This window comes from Xenopus tropicalis, chromosome 3 (genome assembly GCF_000004195.4).
Source record: "Xenopus tropicalis strain Nigerian chromosome 3, UCB_Xtro_10.0, whole genome shotgun sequence".
NCBI classification, from domain to species: domain Eukaryota; kingdom Metazoa; phylum Chordata; class Amphibia; order Anura; family Pipidae; genus Xenopus; species Xenopus tropicalis.
In genome coordinates this window covers 14,767,133-14,784,793 of record NC_030679.2, presented here as the reverse complement: position 1 = coordinate 14,784,793, position 17,661 = coordinate 14,767,133, and the positions used below count along the sequence as shown (strand labels likewise).

The 17,661-nt window shown below is 43.3% G+C and overlaps 1 protein-coding gene across 4 annotated transcripts in view; it reads right to left on the bottom strand.

Moving 5' to 3' along the window:
• The window catches only part of tspan9 (tetraspanin 9), a 246,563-nt gene extending 243,127 nt beyond the window's left edge, over positions 1 to 3,436 (bottom strand). For 3 of the 4 annotated variants that reach the window (XM_012958537.3, XM_012958536.3, XM_018091932.2), the window contains exon 1: positions 3,104 to 3,436. The gene's annotated coding sequence lies outside the window, so the exon portion shown is untranslated. 4 annotated transcript variants of the gene reach the window in all.
• Between the last annotated feature and the right edge of the window lie 14,225 nt (positions 3,437 to 17,661).

Sequence of the window (17,661 nt, the reverse complement as noted above, 5' to 3'; positions counted from 1 at the left end):
CCCGTTCCAACTCATTGAATTCCATTCCCCATTCCAACATCCAGCAGGCATGTGTGGGCCTGAAATCTGGAACATGAATGATTTTCCCTTCAACCCTGGCTGTAATGAGCCTCAACTCTATAGTGCAGAGTAGTGAGTAAGTACTTAACCCCCCAGTGCCCCAGAAATTCCTCTATTTTACTGTGAAAATGAGCGTATAGTAATGCAAGATAGCTTCATTAGAAGGGACTGTAACTGTGGGATAGTGAGTATAGTAAGACAAGATGGCCTCATTGGTAGGGAATCTAACTAAGATAGTGAGTATAGTAAGGCAAGATGGCTTTATTAGAAGGGACTGTAACTATGGGAAAGGGAGTGTAGTAACGCAAGATGGCCTCAGGGGTAGGGAATGTAACTAAGATAGTGAGTATAGTAAGGCAAGATGGTTTCATTAGAAGGGACTGTAACTGTGGGATATTGAGTATAGTAACGCAAGATAGTGAGTATAGTAAAGCTAAAAGGTTTCAGGGGTAGGGAATGTAACTGTGGGATAGTGAGTATAGTAAGGCAAGATGGTTTCCGCGGTAGGGACTGTAACTGTGGGAAAGTGTGTATAGTAAGGCAATATGGTTTCAGGGGTAGGGCCTGTAACTGTGGGATAGTGTGTATAGTAAGGCAACATGGTTTCCGGGGAAGGGACTGTAACTGTGGGAAAGTGTGTATAGTAAAGCAAGATGGTCTCAGGGGTAGGGAATGTAACTGTGAGAAAGTGTGTATAGTAAGGCAACATGGTTTCAGGGGAAGGGACTGTAACTGTGGGAAAGTGTGTATAGTAAGGCAACATGGTTTCATGGGAAGGGACTGTAACTGTGGTAAAGTGTGTATAGTAAAGGAAGGGGTGCTACAAGTTGATGTCATTAACAATTTATGCCAAAGCTGTCCAATCTGCAACCCCTAGCTGTTGTTACACTAGATCTCTCACATCCCCTGGCAGCTAGGAGTTGTAATGCAACAGCTGGAGTGCTGGGGTTGGAGAGTTCACCTCTACATGAATACAGGGGCCCTGCAGAGGCCACTAAGGACAGCACTAAGTAACTGTTAATTATTTTACCAGCCTACAGCCCGAGAAGCCGATCTCAGAACATAGCGCTAAATACAGACACAGCCGCACAGCCAAACCACTGATCTCATACAGACTGGGCAAGCCCTCCCCCTGGCATATATTACACAACCACATGGGCACAATCAGAACAGAAAAACATGGCACAACCAGGTTGGCACAGTCAGTACAAAGGAATTTGGCACAAGCAAATAGCAGAATCAGTAAAAAAGGAAATGGCACAACCAAGCGGGCAGAATCAGTAAAGAGGGACATGGCGCAACCAAGTGGGAAGAATCAGTAGAGAGGGACATGGCACAACCAGGTGGGCACAGCATTGGTAGAGGGACATGCCACAGCCAGGTGGGCACAATACTGGCAGAGGAACATAGCACAGCCAGGTGTGTACAACATTTGGCGAGGAACCTGGCAGAGCCAGGTGGGCACAGCATTTTTAGAGGGACTTGGCACAGCCAGGTGGGCACAACATTTGCAGAGGGACATGGCAGAACCAGAAAGGCACAACATTCGCAGAGGGACATGGCAGAGCCAGGTGGGCACAAATAATGCAGAGGGAAATGGCACAGCCAGGTGGGCACAACAAATGCAGAGGGACATGGCAGAGCCAGGTGGGCACAACTAATGCAGAGGGGCATGGCAGAGCCAGATGGGCACAACTAATGCAGAGGGACATGGCAGAGCCAGGTGGGCACAGCATTTGCAGAGGGATATGGCAGAGGCAGGGGAGTACAGCTAATACAGAGGGACATGGCAGAGCCAGGTGGGTACAGCATTTGCAGAGGGACATGGCACAGCCAGGTGGGCACAACTAATGCAGAGGAACATGGCAGAGCCAGGTGGGCACAACTAATGCAGAGGGACATGGCAGAACCAGGTGGGCACAGCATATGCAGAGGGACATGGCACAGCCAGGTGGGCACAACTAATGCAGAGGGACATGGCAGAACCAGGTGGGCACGGCATTTGCAGAGGGACATGGTAGAACCAGATGGGCACAACTAATGCAGAGGGACATGGCACAGTCAGGTGGGTACAACTAATGCAGAGGGACCTGGCACAGCCAGGTGGGTACAACTAATGCAGAGGGACATGGCAGAGCCAGGTGGGCACAACTAATGCAGAGGGACATGGCACAGCCAGGTGGGCACAACTAATGCAGAGGGACATGGCACAGCCAGGTGGACACAACTAATGCAGAGGGACATGGCACAGCCAGGTGGGCACAACTAATGCAGAGGGACATGACACAGCCAGGTGGGCACAACTAATGCAGAGGGACATGGCAAAGCCAGGTGGGTACAACTAATGAAGAGGACATGGCACAGCCAGGTGGGCACAACTAATGCAGAGGGACATGGCACAGCCAGGTGGGCACAACTAATGCAGAGGGACATGGCACAGCCAGGTGGGCACAACTAATGCAGAGGGACATGGCAGAGCCAGGTGGGCACAACTAATGCAGAGGGACATGGCAGAGCCAGGTGGGCACAACTAATGCAGAGGGACATGGCACAGCCAGGTGGGTACAACTAATGCAGAGGGACATGGCACAGCCAGGTGGGCACAACTAATGCAGAGGGACATGGCACAGCCAGGTGGGCACAATTAATGCAGAGGGACATGGCACAGCCAGGTGGGCACAACTAATGCAGAGGGACATGGCACAGCCAGGTGGGCACAACATTTGCAGAGGGACATGGCACAGCCAGGTGGGCACAACTAATGCAGAGGGACATGGCACAGCCAGGTGGGCACAACTAATGCAGAGGGACATGGCACAGCCAGGTGGGCACAACTAATGCAGAGGGACATGGCACAGCCAGGTGGGCACAACATTTTCAGAGGGACATGGCACAGCCAGGTGGGCACAACTAATGCAGAGGGACATGGCACAGCCAGGTGGGCACAACTAATGCAGAGGGACATGGCAGAGCCAGGTGGGCACAGCATTTGCAGAGGAAGTTGGCACAGTCAGTACAAAGGAATGTTATGAGATGCACTTACCAGCGCTCAATCCCAAGCCCAGTCCCGGATGGCAGCGCTCACAACTCCAAGGATCCAGAGAGGAGACTTTTTGCAGCCGGAGCCGCTTCTCAGCAGCGGAGGAAGGAAAAGCCCCAGGCCGGTATCAAGGTTCCCCCAACTTTAATTTGCAGCAGGGAAGTCCCTGGAAGCGGAAATGCTGAGGGGGAGAAGGAGTGGGAGCAGCAGGCAGCTGTGGGCACAGAGAGCAGGCACATTGGGCTCCACTTTCAGTCTGTGCAGGGTCACTAACGTGGGGCTCCTCCTCTGGCCGTGTCTGCGCAGTGATCCACCTACCTCCCATTCCAACCCTGCCCCTCCTACCTCTCATCCCCAATCCTGCCACCCCTCCTACCTCCTATCCCAATCCTGCCCCCTGCCCACTACCCCTCCTACCTCCCCTCATACCTCGCATCCCCAATCCTGCCCCCCTATCCGCTACCCCTCCTAAGGCTGCCTGCAACCCGATCCCTTCCTCCCCGATGGCCGGGACATTCCCTGCAGATTCCAGGCATTTAGGGATGAAACAACTAAACATCGCAAGAAAGGAAACAACAGGACTTTCTAATAAAACCCCCTTGAACAGCATCACAGGGTCCCTTTAACAATATTTAACAGTTTCTATTCCCATGGCAAGTGAGTGAGTTGCGCTCAGAGCGCTATGGGGCACTTACTAAGCCAACAGGCGCAATTCCATAATAGGGTCAGTTACCATGGGGAATTACTAAGCAGTAAAAAAGAAAATACTAGTGAAGGTTATTTTTTATTGTATCGCTGTGTCCAGCCTGTAAAGCTCACATTCTAATAGGCATTGTCTTCACATATTTCCATGTTTAAATTATACAGAATCTGTAGCCAGTGAAATTTACAATATACTTTGGATTCTTTTGGTATAATTATAGTACAATTAGTCCTTCCAAAGTTACACTTACTTTGCTTTAATTTTATTTACATTTAACCTATATGGTTAAATGTATTTTACCTTGGCCTGCCAGCTTGCAGTCTAATCTTAGTAAGTGACTCTGGTGTAAATAAGGAAAGGGAGTCAAACTGACACTTAACATTATTTTTCATATTACATCTGTACAGTAATGTAACAGAGCTGGGGTCACCCACCAAAACAATCTTCTGGGGGCCCAGGCAGCCTCCGCGACAACACTCCTGCACCTACACCCCTTCCTTGCCATACAGTCTGCTGTATGGCAAGGAAGGGGTGTAGGTGCAGGAGTGTTGGTATTGCAGGAGGACTCTGCAATAGTCCTTGTCCCCCAGGGTTTGCTGTATGGTTGTTACACCACAGTATTAAATTATACAGAGTCCCTAATCTTCAGATCTTACAATTAAATTTGCATGTGTGTTTTTGGGGGACCCTCAATTAGCATGGCATATTGTGTGCACTTTCTGAGATATTTTTGCTAAACCTCCAACTAATATCAGTACATATAGTACTGAGAGTACTTATAGTTGCCTTAACATCATTATGGCAGCACCCGCTACAGAAAATGTTGGTGCTGTACGAATAATAACCATTTATCTATTAATCCCAGATCACCATTTCATTTGAGTCTAGGGACGAGGTTGATCTGTCGAGAAATAGTATGGCAACTCACAAGGATGACCTATGCTTTGTGGTTTGGCCACTTTATTGAATCCTCAGCCAAACATCTGACTTATTTGGATATTCAAATTTAGGCAAAAATAAAAAAGAATCATCTGTGGGCAAAAAAATAAATGTGTTCAGTGTAGTTGCCCATGGCTTTAAAATTCACATGACATAAAGTGCTCAAACATAGCTATGCTGAACAGTGGCAGATCCCCATAAGACCAGGGTCTAAAACCCTCAAGGGGCCCAATTTTATTGAATGGGGGCCAGGAATGGGCAGCGTAGGGGCAGGACCAGAGTTGGGGTGTGGCACAACCTAGTGCCTAAAAAAAACTAATACGCCCCTGTTGTTGAAAATTCTGGCAGAACCCAAACTGAGTCATGGATTCAACACATTTTTATTAAAGGGCATGTAAATCAGTTTGCTTTAACCCTTTCTATTGTCAAAGTAACAAAGTAACAAGCATCCCCTTTAAAGTAGGATATACCATTATGGTGATGGTACATTGGTTACCATGTCACTCCCCCAAGAAAATTATTCTGGCAAATGTAAATCACCGCAGATATGAAGTTGATAATTTTGCAAAATGCCATTGAAGGCAATTAGGTGCAATTGCACAATCCCTATGTTTTATCCACAGCATTTCCCACAGGTCCCAATGACAAGGTATTTCTGGGCACTTCGGCACTTGCGGTACAGGTGATTTCTGATGGGTGACAAAGTGCCCGTGCCCATCCGGCATACCCCTCTCATCTCAGCTGTGTGTGCCTGATGCGACAGCCGTGCAGTGACCAAGCGCAGAGGGGTAATGAGTGACACTGAGCAGGGCTGCCAATGCCAACTGTTCCAGGCTCATATGAGAGACAGCTGTAGAACAGAGAAGAGCACATGTATTTTCTTTTCATGCTGGGGGGTGGGAGGAGAGGTGGCCCCTAGGAGATATCTCTGACCTAAATGTCACAGGGGGCAGAAGATGAATTTGCTACTTTGTCCCCTATCAATGCTCACCCATTATGGACACAGAATCGTTTGGTCATTATATTTGCTTATTAAAGGGGAAGTATTACCTCTTGACATTTGCCCCAAAGAAGAGACAGGCTGCCAAGGGATATTAACTAAAATGGAGCAATTTGTGGGAAATATAAAAGCTTTCATATCTACAGTACTTGCAGTCTTTTTACGGAACACTTAAGAAAAATGTTTTCCCACCCAATAAAATGAAACCACTGCCTCTAATTTGATTAGAGACAAGACAACAGAGCTTGCAATTAGATACCTCTTTCCATGTTGTTTGACTTAACATGAAAAGCCATACCAGAAAAAGGTTTCTTCATTTGGTGTTGCTTTACTGCAAGTGTCAACATTCTCCATTATATTATAAGGCACTAAAGTATGCTGGAAACTGTAGTCCTGCAGCACCATGCGATGCCTACTCATTCACGGATCAGTTCTCCAAAGAGACTCCTGCCTGCTCTCCACACATCTTGCACTTTGTTCTCTGGTCTTTGTTCTCCCCAGCAATATTTGGGCAGAGCAACACTGCTATGGAAGGTATACATAGTTTTGGGCCCCCCATGGGGTAGCCAAGAGGATAAATCGCTGTTCATTTAGCAACCTCACTAACTGAACGGATCTATCCATCAGGTCCAAACTGGCAGTCTGTAGATTCTGGCATGCCAAAATCAGAGGGGCTGCTGTTTAGATGCAGCCAATATTGAATATTTATTGGGCCTGTGGAGGGCTGTTTGGGTACTTGAAATGCAAAGGCTTATTTTTAATCTCAGTCCTGGCCTGCTATACCTGGAAAGAAATCGAAGGGTTAACACAGCAGGGTTGGTGGCTGCCATGTCTGGAGCTTGTGCCCTGGAAGCTGTAAAAAACATAACCATCTGTCAGACTGATGCTATCTGCATATTCTGCATATTCATCTCAGCATGGCCATAATCAGTAACATTTCTAATAATTCCACCTTCCAGAGACAATGATATCTGTTGTGCGCAATGTGGCTGCCTTCTGCCATTTATGAATATTATTTATTATCATTAATTATTATAAATAAAATGCTTATGAGACTGCATTTGCTTCTGCAGGTGTAATAAATTACATAGGACTAATAATGTCAATATCCCATATATATATATAGCATACTTTTTAGTCGTGTACTACCAGCACTAGGAAATGGTAGCAGAAACCCCACCCACAGGGGACAAGACACCAAAGAGTGGATGAAAAAACACTAACTTTTTATATCCAGTGAATAGTGAAAGAATAGCAGTATAACAGCACACATCAGTAACAAAATGTAAAACGTGTAGGGACCCATAGGGTTAAGCTCCCTATGGCTTCATATCCCTACCTTTCATATCTTTACTGTTATTGGGCAGAGCCCTCTGTACTCAGGTTACAGTTGAAACACTATCCCTTATAGGTTTAGTCAGGTTGTACCTGCAGACTGATATAGTGTCTGGCAGGAGGGAGTGTCTTCCTCTTTTGGCTGCATGCTGTCTCCTAAACAGAGCTCCATCTGAGCCTGGAGGCAGACTAGGCCCCAGAAGTCATTTGTACATTATACCCCTAGTGAAAGTCGGGGACAGGGCCCCGTGAATGAAGAAAAGCAAGCACAGCAAGATTTAAGTGAGCATAGTCAGCTCTAGCTAGAAAGGGCAGCCATTAGCCCCACCAAAGGTGGCGATGTTGCCTCAGTGCAGGGCCACAGAGTAGAGATAGTGACAGGCAGGATAACCCCTGATCCTACTCACCCGGAGGACTCATCCTCTAGAGCAGGGGTGTCAAACTCAATCACATACGGGGGTCGAAATCTAAAACACAGGCTAAGTCGCGGGCCAAATTTTTTTATTTATATACTAAGTAAGATACTATGGGGTATATTTATAACAATATGTAAAAAACGCCGGTGGGATGGCATACGCATTGATGCGATTTCCCAAAGTTACCTTGAGAGGAAACTTTGGGCAATCATAGCTACGCGTATGCCATCCCACCAGTGATTTACATTCTTGCCAGTGGGATGGCATTGCAGGGAGATTAGTCGCTAGATTTGTCGTGGGGAGACTAATATCCCAGTCTGACACTGCCCTTAAAGGAACAGTAACACTAAAAAATGAAAGAGCTTTAAAGTAATAAAAATATAATGCACTGTTGCCCTGCACTGGTAAAACTGTTGTGTTTGCTACAGTAACACTACTATAATTTATATAATAAGCTGCTGTGTAGCCACGGGGGCAGCCATTCAAGCTGGAAAGAAGGAGAAAAGGCACAGGTTACGTAACAGATAACAGATAAGTTCTGTAGAATACAATAGTGTTTTATCTGTTATCTGCTATGTGCCTGTGCCTTTTCTCCTTTGAATGGCTGCCTCCATGGCTACATAGCAGCTTATTTATATAAATTATAGTAGACTTTCTGAAGTAAACACACAACTTTTACCAGTGCAGAGCAGCAGCACATTATATTTTAGTTACTTTTATACACTTTCATTTTTTGGTGTTACTGTTCCTTTAAGAGACTTATCACAAAGAACTGATATTTCAATTAAGCCCTCTGATAAGGGGGCACAATAGTAATAATGGACACTTCATATTATATTTCTGAGACTCAGCTTGCAGACAGTGAGGTATATAAGTCTTTATCTTATGATAAATACACACTTCTGCTGTGTAAACCAAATGTGGTAATATCCAGAGAGTCATTGTCCTCATTCAAACTTAAAGCTTCTTGTGGTCTTTGATTAAAGTGAACCTTCAACCTCAATGTACGGAAAAATCAATACAAGTCAATGTCCAGCTGAAATAAATCTGCAGATTGATCAGGGCAGAAATTCAAGCACAGACTTTATATGTGTTAATTGTTTAGAGGAAATGTTATAAATAACTTGGTTATTGTCCTTTTGCTGCCCCCCGTTGGAGACGTCTTGAAGTGCCTCCTATGTTTGACACCTCCCCGCCTCCATGGTCTCCTTGTCCTCTCTTGGGAGACTTGTCCAAAACATCAAGAACATTTATCTTATCTTGCTTATTATCATAAGTAGTGTCCCCTTTGGATGTATAAGCATAGCGTTTATCTCTATCAAACTTGGAGCGCATTTGTCGCTCACCCTCTTTGCGATAGTGTTCCAGCTTGACCTTTAATTGATCATACACCAGCGCCAGTTCCTCAGTAGAGCTACATTGTTGCAGTTCAGCGAGAGAGGGTACCCAGAAAAAGTTATTAGCCAAGCACAACGTAGGGTTGAATGCCCATGGAAAAGGAACAAGCAGTTAAACCTTATACCATTTGTTACACAATTTCATGTGAACAGTGAGGCTATAGGAAATGCGTACAAAATTTCATATCGTAGAGAAAAAACTATTGGAGCCCGTATGACCTCATCTTATATGAAAACTAAAGTCAAGGAGACGTGTACCTTTTGGGGGTGGGGGGTAGGTCCAAGGATATGTTTCCCTGTTTGGGATGTGCTCAGTGTCCTTATGTTCTATAGGGCAAAGAGTTTATTCATCCACATACTAGGCAGAGAATACAATTAGGTGGGTATTATTCAGGTGTCTCCAAATTTGCGATATACGTGTTGATCTGTACAAGTGGCCTCATCTATATACAGTAGGTGGTGGTGAAATCACATATCTCGCAACATCGCTCAACAATAAATGTAGGCAATAGTACAGTACCTGTTTCAAAGTATTTATTGGAGAAGGGCTATACCTGAGACCACCTGAAATTTATGCTGTTAGAAACTATTCCGCCTGTAAAGGGAGAAGGTGTGGTGGATTAATAAACTTGGATCATTACATCTCTCAGTCTTCCATAAGGACTATGATCTATTTATCTATCTAATTTTGTATGGTCATAAATTATTATGCTCATTTTTTTCTTATGAATTGATATTGGCTCTCTTTCTGCAACTGTGAGGTCATTTTCTGAATATCCCTTTAAATTCCATCTTTGCATTACTGTTTTGAATATGGCTTGATAAAGAGCAGGCAGCTTGCCCCAAACATTGCTGTAGTGATGTGTTGATTTTTAAGACACTTATTTAGCATGATTCGAGTACTGCTTCATTTTTTCTTATTGATTTATATGAAATGGAAACGAGACGGCATTAGCTATAGGAGCCTGCACCGAGATTTCTACTTACTGTGAAGAGTGCTGAGGCAGTTCTTTTGCATAATATATATATATATATATATATATATATAGCAAGACACAGGGACGCACACACAGGGACTTTGTTGAAAAGCAAAAAATGTTATTTAATGAAAAAAATCCAACGTTTCGAGCACCAACTGTGCTCTTCCTCAGGGACAAACCAAAAAAAAAAAAAAAAAAATATATATATATATACTGTATCTGCCTACGGGAATTGACTAGCTGCCCTTGTTATGCTGCCTATATACTATGAGTAGTAATGAGCGAATCTGTCCCATTTGTGAAATGGCAAGAAAATTCGGGAAACAGCGAAAAATTTGCGAAAGGCATTTGTCACGTGATTTTTTTTGTCACCCACAACTTTTTTGACATGACCCAATTTGATGTGACCGCAACTTTTTTGACGCGCAATGAATTCTTCAGCAGTGAATTTTCACTAATGTTTGGTGAAATGTGGAAATTTGCTACGAATCCATGCCTGCCAAAAGAATTCACTCATCACTAGCTATGAGTATGCTCTGCTTGACTGCTATGTATCGCTTTATTTATACCAATCCCTCATGGAGGTGTGAGTTGCAGTTCAGTGTGTCTCTTGGCTCTGTATTGTTCCTAACCTTATGCTATATATGTTTTACCTTTTTATTTATATTTTTTTATTATTTAGACACATATTTTGTTGTTATATAATGCACGGTGAAATGTCCTGGGGGAGGGTATTACACACTGTGCATGCATGCTTGCAATTCATGCCACTGAGAGCTTATCTTAGGGGATAGTATGTTTTTGTCACTTTGGGAAAGGCTGTGGGAGCAGCTGAAACGTCAGTCTCACATTTGAATAAACATCCTTTGTTTGCATAAGACCTGTGAGGCTCCTTTAAACCACTGTATGTATATATGAGTTTCTTTAGGATGCCAGTGAATAATTCCTGGGTAAGGGACATACACACTTGTGCTCTGCTTGTCTGGGGGCCACAGGCCCCTGTCTCACAATTTGCCTATGCCTATCACATAGACAGGGACAATGAAGGAATAACAGATCTTTGTAGGGGGTGGCTGAAGGAAATTGGTTGAGGAATGCAGAGCGATGAATAAAGTGTGTCCTCATCTGTTGAGATTCCTGTACTACAACTCATGTTTCCTTCTCCATTGTATACAGTATGTCTCTTCTCTCCTAGGGGCTAATTTACTGAGGTGCGAATTTTCGCCTCTGGAAGCTTCGCCACACTTCGTGCAACTACGTCAGGCGGTAATTTGTGACGCATACACTTATTCACTAAAATTATTGTCTTAGCAAAAGAACGCTGGCTAATTCAGAGGCAATATCTTTCAGAGAAAGCTTGCAAGCATATATGAGTTAGTGTTAATTGAAATCAGTGGCTATATACAGGACAGATGTGTGTGTTAATTAATGATGTCGCTGAACTTGGTTAAGGTAGCCAATTATTTTTCTAAATGTCCACAAAACCAAAAGGAAGACTAACTCTCTTGTCAGCTGCAGAAAGAATAAAGTAAAAATATATTATTGTTACAGTTCAACAACAACATTAATAAGCTATTTCTAACACAGGGGTTCAAATTTCTGAGTGCATTAATACCTGGACAAACTGTATACTTATGTTAATGACTTTAATGAACCACAAACAATTAACAGGTTAAGATGATATTATTTATCATATTATTTACCTTTTGGTAAATACACGAATGCGCTGCAAATTGTCTTTTTGGCAAATTTTTGCCAGAAAAAGACAGTTCGCCCTTTAGTAAATGTCCTATGTTGCTGGGCCTAATTATGCAGTGCCCCCCAGTGGCAACTAGAGAGGACGTATAAACACAGAGTGTATACGCAGAATGTTGCTCCATCCAAATTCAGTTATTACACTGGAATGAAATATGTGAATGAAGGACAGGCATCTTCACAGCTGTTTACAAACAATTGACTTACAATGTGCCCAAATTAGTAGGCTGCCTCCCTCTTCTTTGTTCTCACCAGGCCCCTGGACCCCGAGGTTGCATCCACAGTTGGAGTTTGCAGCCCCTATAGATACACAACTGACCTTTTTATTAGAATTTATACTGTTGGTATCATGACCCCACAGATTATGTTACTACTCCCCCCCCCCCACCCCCAGTGTCATTGGCCATCCCCTTGTCAGTTTTTTGTCAAGGTGGGAACCATGGTGTATCGGTTGGACCTGATAGGGCACAACTTCCAGCTAAATTAGATAATTTGCTTTGCCCATTTTAGTCTGCCTTTTTTATCACTACAATTTAAAGAGGTGCATATCTATCCCAAAACTGAACCTTTTGCACCCCCTAGCTCTCCAAAGTAAACATCCCAGGCTTAAGTAGAAATGAAAAAGAATTATCCACAGGAATCATCCAATACTACATTAGTCAATGGAGAATTTTCCTGCATCTCTAATGAAGTTTTTGATGCCTACTTTAGGGAGCTAGGGTCGCAAAAGGTTCAGTTTTATGAAAGGTATGCGTCCCCTTTAATTATGACTATGCTGATGTCAGAGGTAATACAAGGGGAGACACTGGGACGAGTTGCTTTGAAGCGGTCATGTTCATTCTCCTGATGGGTTATTGGAGACATATGTATATACATCTCTTCAAAAAGCTCCTTGTTTGTTTTTGCAAAGGGCACAGGCATCCTGGATTCCCTATACTGTAACCGGTGTAAACAAATAAAACCAGAAGCCATTGCCAGACATACGTCTGCTAATCAGTGTATAAAGCAGAGATCGGCCTTTGTCCTTTGTGCAATACTGCTCCTCTGTGATGGGCTCTTACAAATGGTTTCCACTGAGGTAATACAGTAAGAATGAAACCTAAGTAAGGGACAAAACTATGGGTAGGCAGCTGCCTAGGGTGCAACTGTAGGGATGAGTGAGAAAAAAAGACAATGACTCAATCATATGTTCCACTCCGCCTGCTCTTAGTCCATCCTAGTTCCTGAAAAGGGAGAGCAGGAGCGAGTGATCAAATTGGTGATCAAATTGTAGGGTTTGTAAGTGGAAGGGGGGACTTTGGGCATTAGTAGTAAGTAGGAAGTTGATAGGTGCCCGGGGGGGCAAGTGGGAGAAGGGACTACAGGTACTTGCCATGTGCTTCATTACCTTTTGGCCTACCTCTGCCACTAGCTAATATTGTACCATAAACATCAAGTTCTGAGAAGTGTTTAGATTGCCTTTGAATTAACTCTCATCCCCCCCCAACAGCCAGGTTGTCCCAAAATGATGAAGGCCCAAGACTTAACAGTCCTATAATATCAATAATTTGGCCCCCACTATTACTTAAACAGGACACAGAACTTCCAAGTAGTGATGCTGCAACCAAATGTTGATTAACTATCCTTATCCAGCCTATTAGAAAGTGGAAGCGGAGCACAGTAAGTTTTTGGGTGAGGAGGGCAAAAGAAAGAGCTCAACCTGCAGACACTCCGCAAATCTTTCGCGAATATCAAGACAAACCCACCCAACCCATGGGTTTCGGCCCAGCCTGCACATCACTACCCCACAGTGTCACTCACCAGCATAGCGACTTAAATGGTGGAGTAAGGCACCACTGTGAGCACCCACTAGCGCTGGGGACTAGTTTATCTTTAAGTTAGTACTACATTAGGGTCGTAACTAATACTCTGCCTGGGCCTAATACTATCCAGGGAGGTAACTAATGAAATACCGTGGATTGATTGATTTTGTTCTGTATGATTTCTGAAGCAATAACAAAAAGTCTCTGTATTAGATCCAGCAAATAAAATATTGCCTATTGAAGAGCTAGGGTGAGCGAAAAAAACAGTTTTGTGGAAGGTATATGCCCCCACTTAACATTAGATAAAGCATTAAATTAAAAAGAAATGTGATTTTTGTCCAATGACTTTCTGATGGGGACCAAAACTCATTGCAGCCAGAAGCATTTCATTAAAAAGAGGATAAAAAACTGTTATTTCATCAGATTTGGTTGCGATCCAGCAACCCCGTTAGCATCCTTTACAGTCGCCGAGATCTGCGCAGAGCTGGCATTAATATACATGCATTCATATGTTCTGCACTAAAAATACTGCGGCGAGAAACAGAATGTTCCATCTGCAACAGTTTTACATAAACTTGTCATATTACATTTGCTGCTATTTCAAGAACAGATTTTCCTTCTATTTCACACTCTCCCGCTAATGTAAATATTTGAAAAAAAAAAAAGTCATAAAATGTAGACTTTAATGTTCTAGAAACAGATTTTTTTTTTTAAACGAGCGCCAGGTAAAGTTATGTTTCTGCTCATGTCTCTATTTCCCTGGCGTTCACAGCACCGCCAGTTTACTTCTCCAGCAATGCGCCACGCACCGCTCAGTTCTTAATTGGCTCTGGAAGAGAAGCATCCAAATGGGCAATTATCATATTTCATAAGAAAAAAAAAACCCAACATAAAATGCCAAGCCTTAAGGGGAACATAAACCTTTCCTTAAACTCTCCCATTTGTGGATCCCACCAAGGTACATTTCACACAAATAATTCTAGGATCAAATTGATTTTACTGTATTGCGCCAACCAGCTCTATGTCTGCTTTTGTCTAACACAGGGAGATCAATATGCAATTTTTGGCTCTAACATTACACTGAATTCAAAAGTGGGTGTTTAAAGAATAAAAGCACGATGGAGGACGTAGTCCAGCAAACAATGGAGATAAACTATAACCCCAAACAATGTAGATCTCTTTATTATATTGCATAAACAAGCTCATATGAAAAATCCTGCTTTATCTAAATAAACCATTTTCATAAATATATACTTTTTAGTAGTATGTGCTATTGGGTACTCCTAAATAGAAAATTGTCAATTTCAAATTAAGGGCCGCCTCCTGGGATCATAGGATTCACAGTGCACACAAACAAGCCAAGGCACACATACATGCTAGGTCACATCAGCCAATTAATGGACAGAGTTCTGCCTTTTGCTACCACACTTCTTCCTCTTACAGTTAAAGCTGCATTATTTCTGATTATGTGATCTGGTGGCTCAAGGGAAAGGATATAAAAGGCCAATATTTACTGATGTAGGGGAGATGTACACTTGTCTTTCCTCTGTGTTGTTACTGTGCAAGGAGGAGGAGCCCCCACCCTCTGTGTGAGCTGATAGGAAGTGAGGAGGAGGGGCTGCTTGGAACAAGGAAGCAGAGAGAGACCAGCAAGGTGCTGGTAGCTTACAAAGTGCTCTGTATAATAAAGTAATTGGGAACCCCCCAGTGGCAGAAAGCGCGCTCTTTTAGGGTGCGGAAGGAAAGGGGGTCCTGTACAGGGCTCTGAAGAACAAAGCGTGCTCTTCTCAGGGCACGGAAAGCCAAAGGGAGTTCTTCTCAAGACTCTGAAGCACTTGCCACATAAGTGGGGGATTCCCCTCAGTAGTTCAGAAAGTACCAGCTATGTTATGAGAGTAAAGTTGCCCTGGCTGACAGACTGTATCTATCCCTGCAAATTTAAATCCATCAACCTTTCCAGTGTGTGTTGTGGATCAGAGAAGTTTCCCAGGGAGGGGTACCACAGTTCGGGGGCAGGTGCGGGTGTGGGTTGTGAGGGTGTAAGGGAGGCGAGTGGGTTTCACGAAGGGGACAGGACTGATCTGTCCGGGTGGTGGTGGCTCCTGATAGCCGCTTGTTGAGTTAATGTGCGTGGGGGGTTTGATGGGTAGGATTTTTATTGCTATAACTGTAACAGAGTGACGAGAGGGTGGCATGACTCATCACAGCTACAAATGCTGAGGATTCAGTGCGAGCCTGATACAGCTCAGCCTGGATGGTAGTACTTCCGTGAGGGAGGACATCCTGATTGATTCCTCTTCCGTGTGTAGATAAGAACGCGGAGTACATTACCACGTGTTTTGAGTTAACAATATTGCTACCCGTCTATCTATTTATTTAATTATTTATTTCACCTATTTATTGATTGTGAGCGCTGCTGGGACAATAACAACGCTCATTGATTTTCTATTTATAATACTTACCAGAAATTGAATTGATGTCCGTGATTTGGACCGGACAATTGAATTCTTAAAAAGAGAACCTCCAATGAATTAGTTAAGAGGTGATATGCATAATATATGGCCACGATTGGCCCCAACTCCCATCAATTAATGAATTTGAGAATCTTTGCACTGAAGCACTTAATGCATATACTGCATACAATATACATAGTCCATCCACTAATGAATTAATGCCCTTCCTTACCACTCTACTCTGCACTGAAATTAATTAGCCAATTGGAACACTATTAATTGTTCCTGTTTTGATTATTGGTTTTATGAACTATAAGTGTTAATTGATACTTATTTTAAACTATAAATTTCAATAAAATTTTTGATTTTAAGGCATAACACCCAAAAAATTTCCTTGTTTTGTTCTGTATAGCTATGAAAGGTTGGAAACACCCGGGGTGCGCCTGATACAGATATCAAGATTCAAACACACCTTTTCTGTCCTGACCCTGGGTGGTGGCACGCTATTTATCAGTGTACCTGCTCTTCCAGATAGCGGAGGCTGGGGCTGCTGTAGCGCCACACGCAAGTGAATGCGTGCTAGATCTCATGCAGCAGTAAAAGAGGGCTACACTGATATATATATATTCCAGTTTGGTGAGATTCTTTAATAGGCCACTTAATATAATATAAACTGCTGGTTAAGTATGGGGATTCTTAACCTGCAATGGTTGCCCAAATTTCAACCCTAACCCATCTGACCTAAGGGTTAACCAGTCGGCCCTGCAGTTTGTGGGTCAACCCACCCATCACTGCTGTGGGGGGTATAAGCCATTTATGATACCTCCAGCAATGACCATATCTTCTTGTTATTGGCTGATTATCAGGAAAGTAGGGATCTAACCCTGCAGGGTTACATGTACATAAATATAATTCCATTTTACTGCTCGTTCTCTTCAATCTAATTGTGATTTATCCTATAAACATCTTATGGATCTCTCACTGACATGTTGAAGAAATGGTATTATATATATATATATACAGAGAGAGGAAGATCAGAGAAACAATGGAATTTGCCACAATGAAATACTGTATTTATCAAAGGTTATACATCAAAGAAATGTGTTAGCATTTTGGAACATATAAAACAAACCTATATCTCTACAGAGTGAGCCATCTGTCCATTTACCTAGCCTGGATTCATCACAAAGTACAATTACTTGGCACTCTTGGGCTATTGGATATGTGCCTGGTCTATAAGCGCTGCCAACACCATACGCAGGAACTGAAGCCAGATGATGCATCAGTGGGTTTTGTCTGTAGTATGAACTGCTGAAACAGCCTTGAGGCCAGATACAGTGCATTCCAGAATATCATATTTTGTGCACAATATTGCCCCCACCTTGAAATGGTATATAGTTTGGCACAAGAGCAGGCCTGGACTTAGACCAGTCTGTCTAACCAATTAATATGAATTCCTTAGAATAGATGAAGAAGTGGGACTTACCATTATCAGTTTCTCTGTTGGTTTCTGAATTCTTTACAGTAACAGCCAGGTCATCAAGGCACATGGCTTCACTAGGAGGTAGGAAGGAAATAGATTTGTGGAAGGAGAACCATTGGAGAAGTTGAAAAACAGAGGGGAGGAAGAGAGGATGGTGAGAAGGGCAGGTGATAAAGAGAAACAGGGAAAGAATGGAGACTAATAGGGAGTGAAGAGAAATAGAGAACAGATGGTAAAGAGAGACGAAAAGTGGAGAAGGGAGAATAATAAACACAACATTCTACTTTGAGGCAACAGT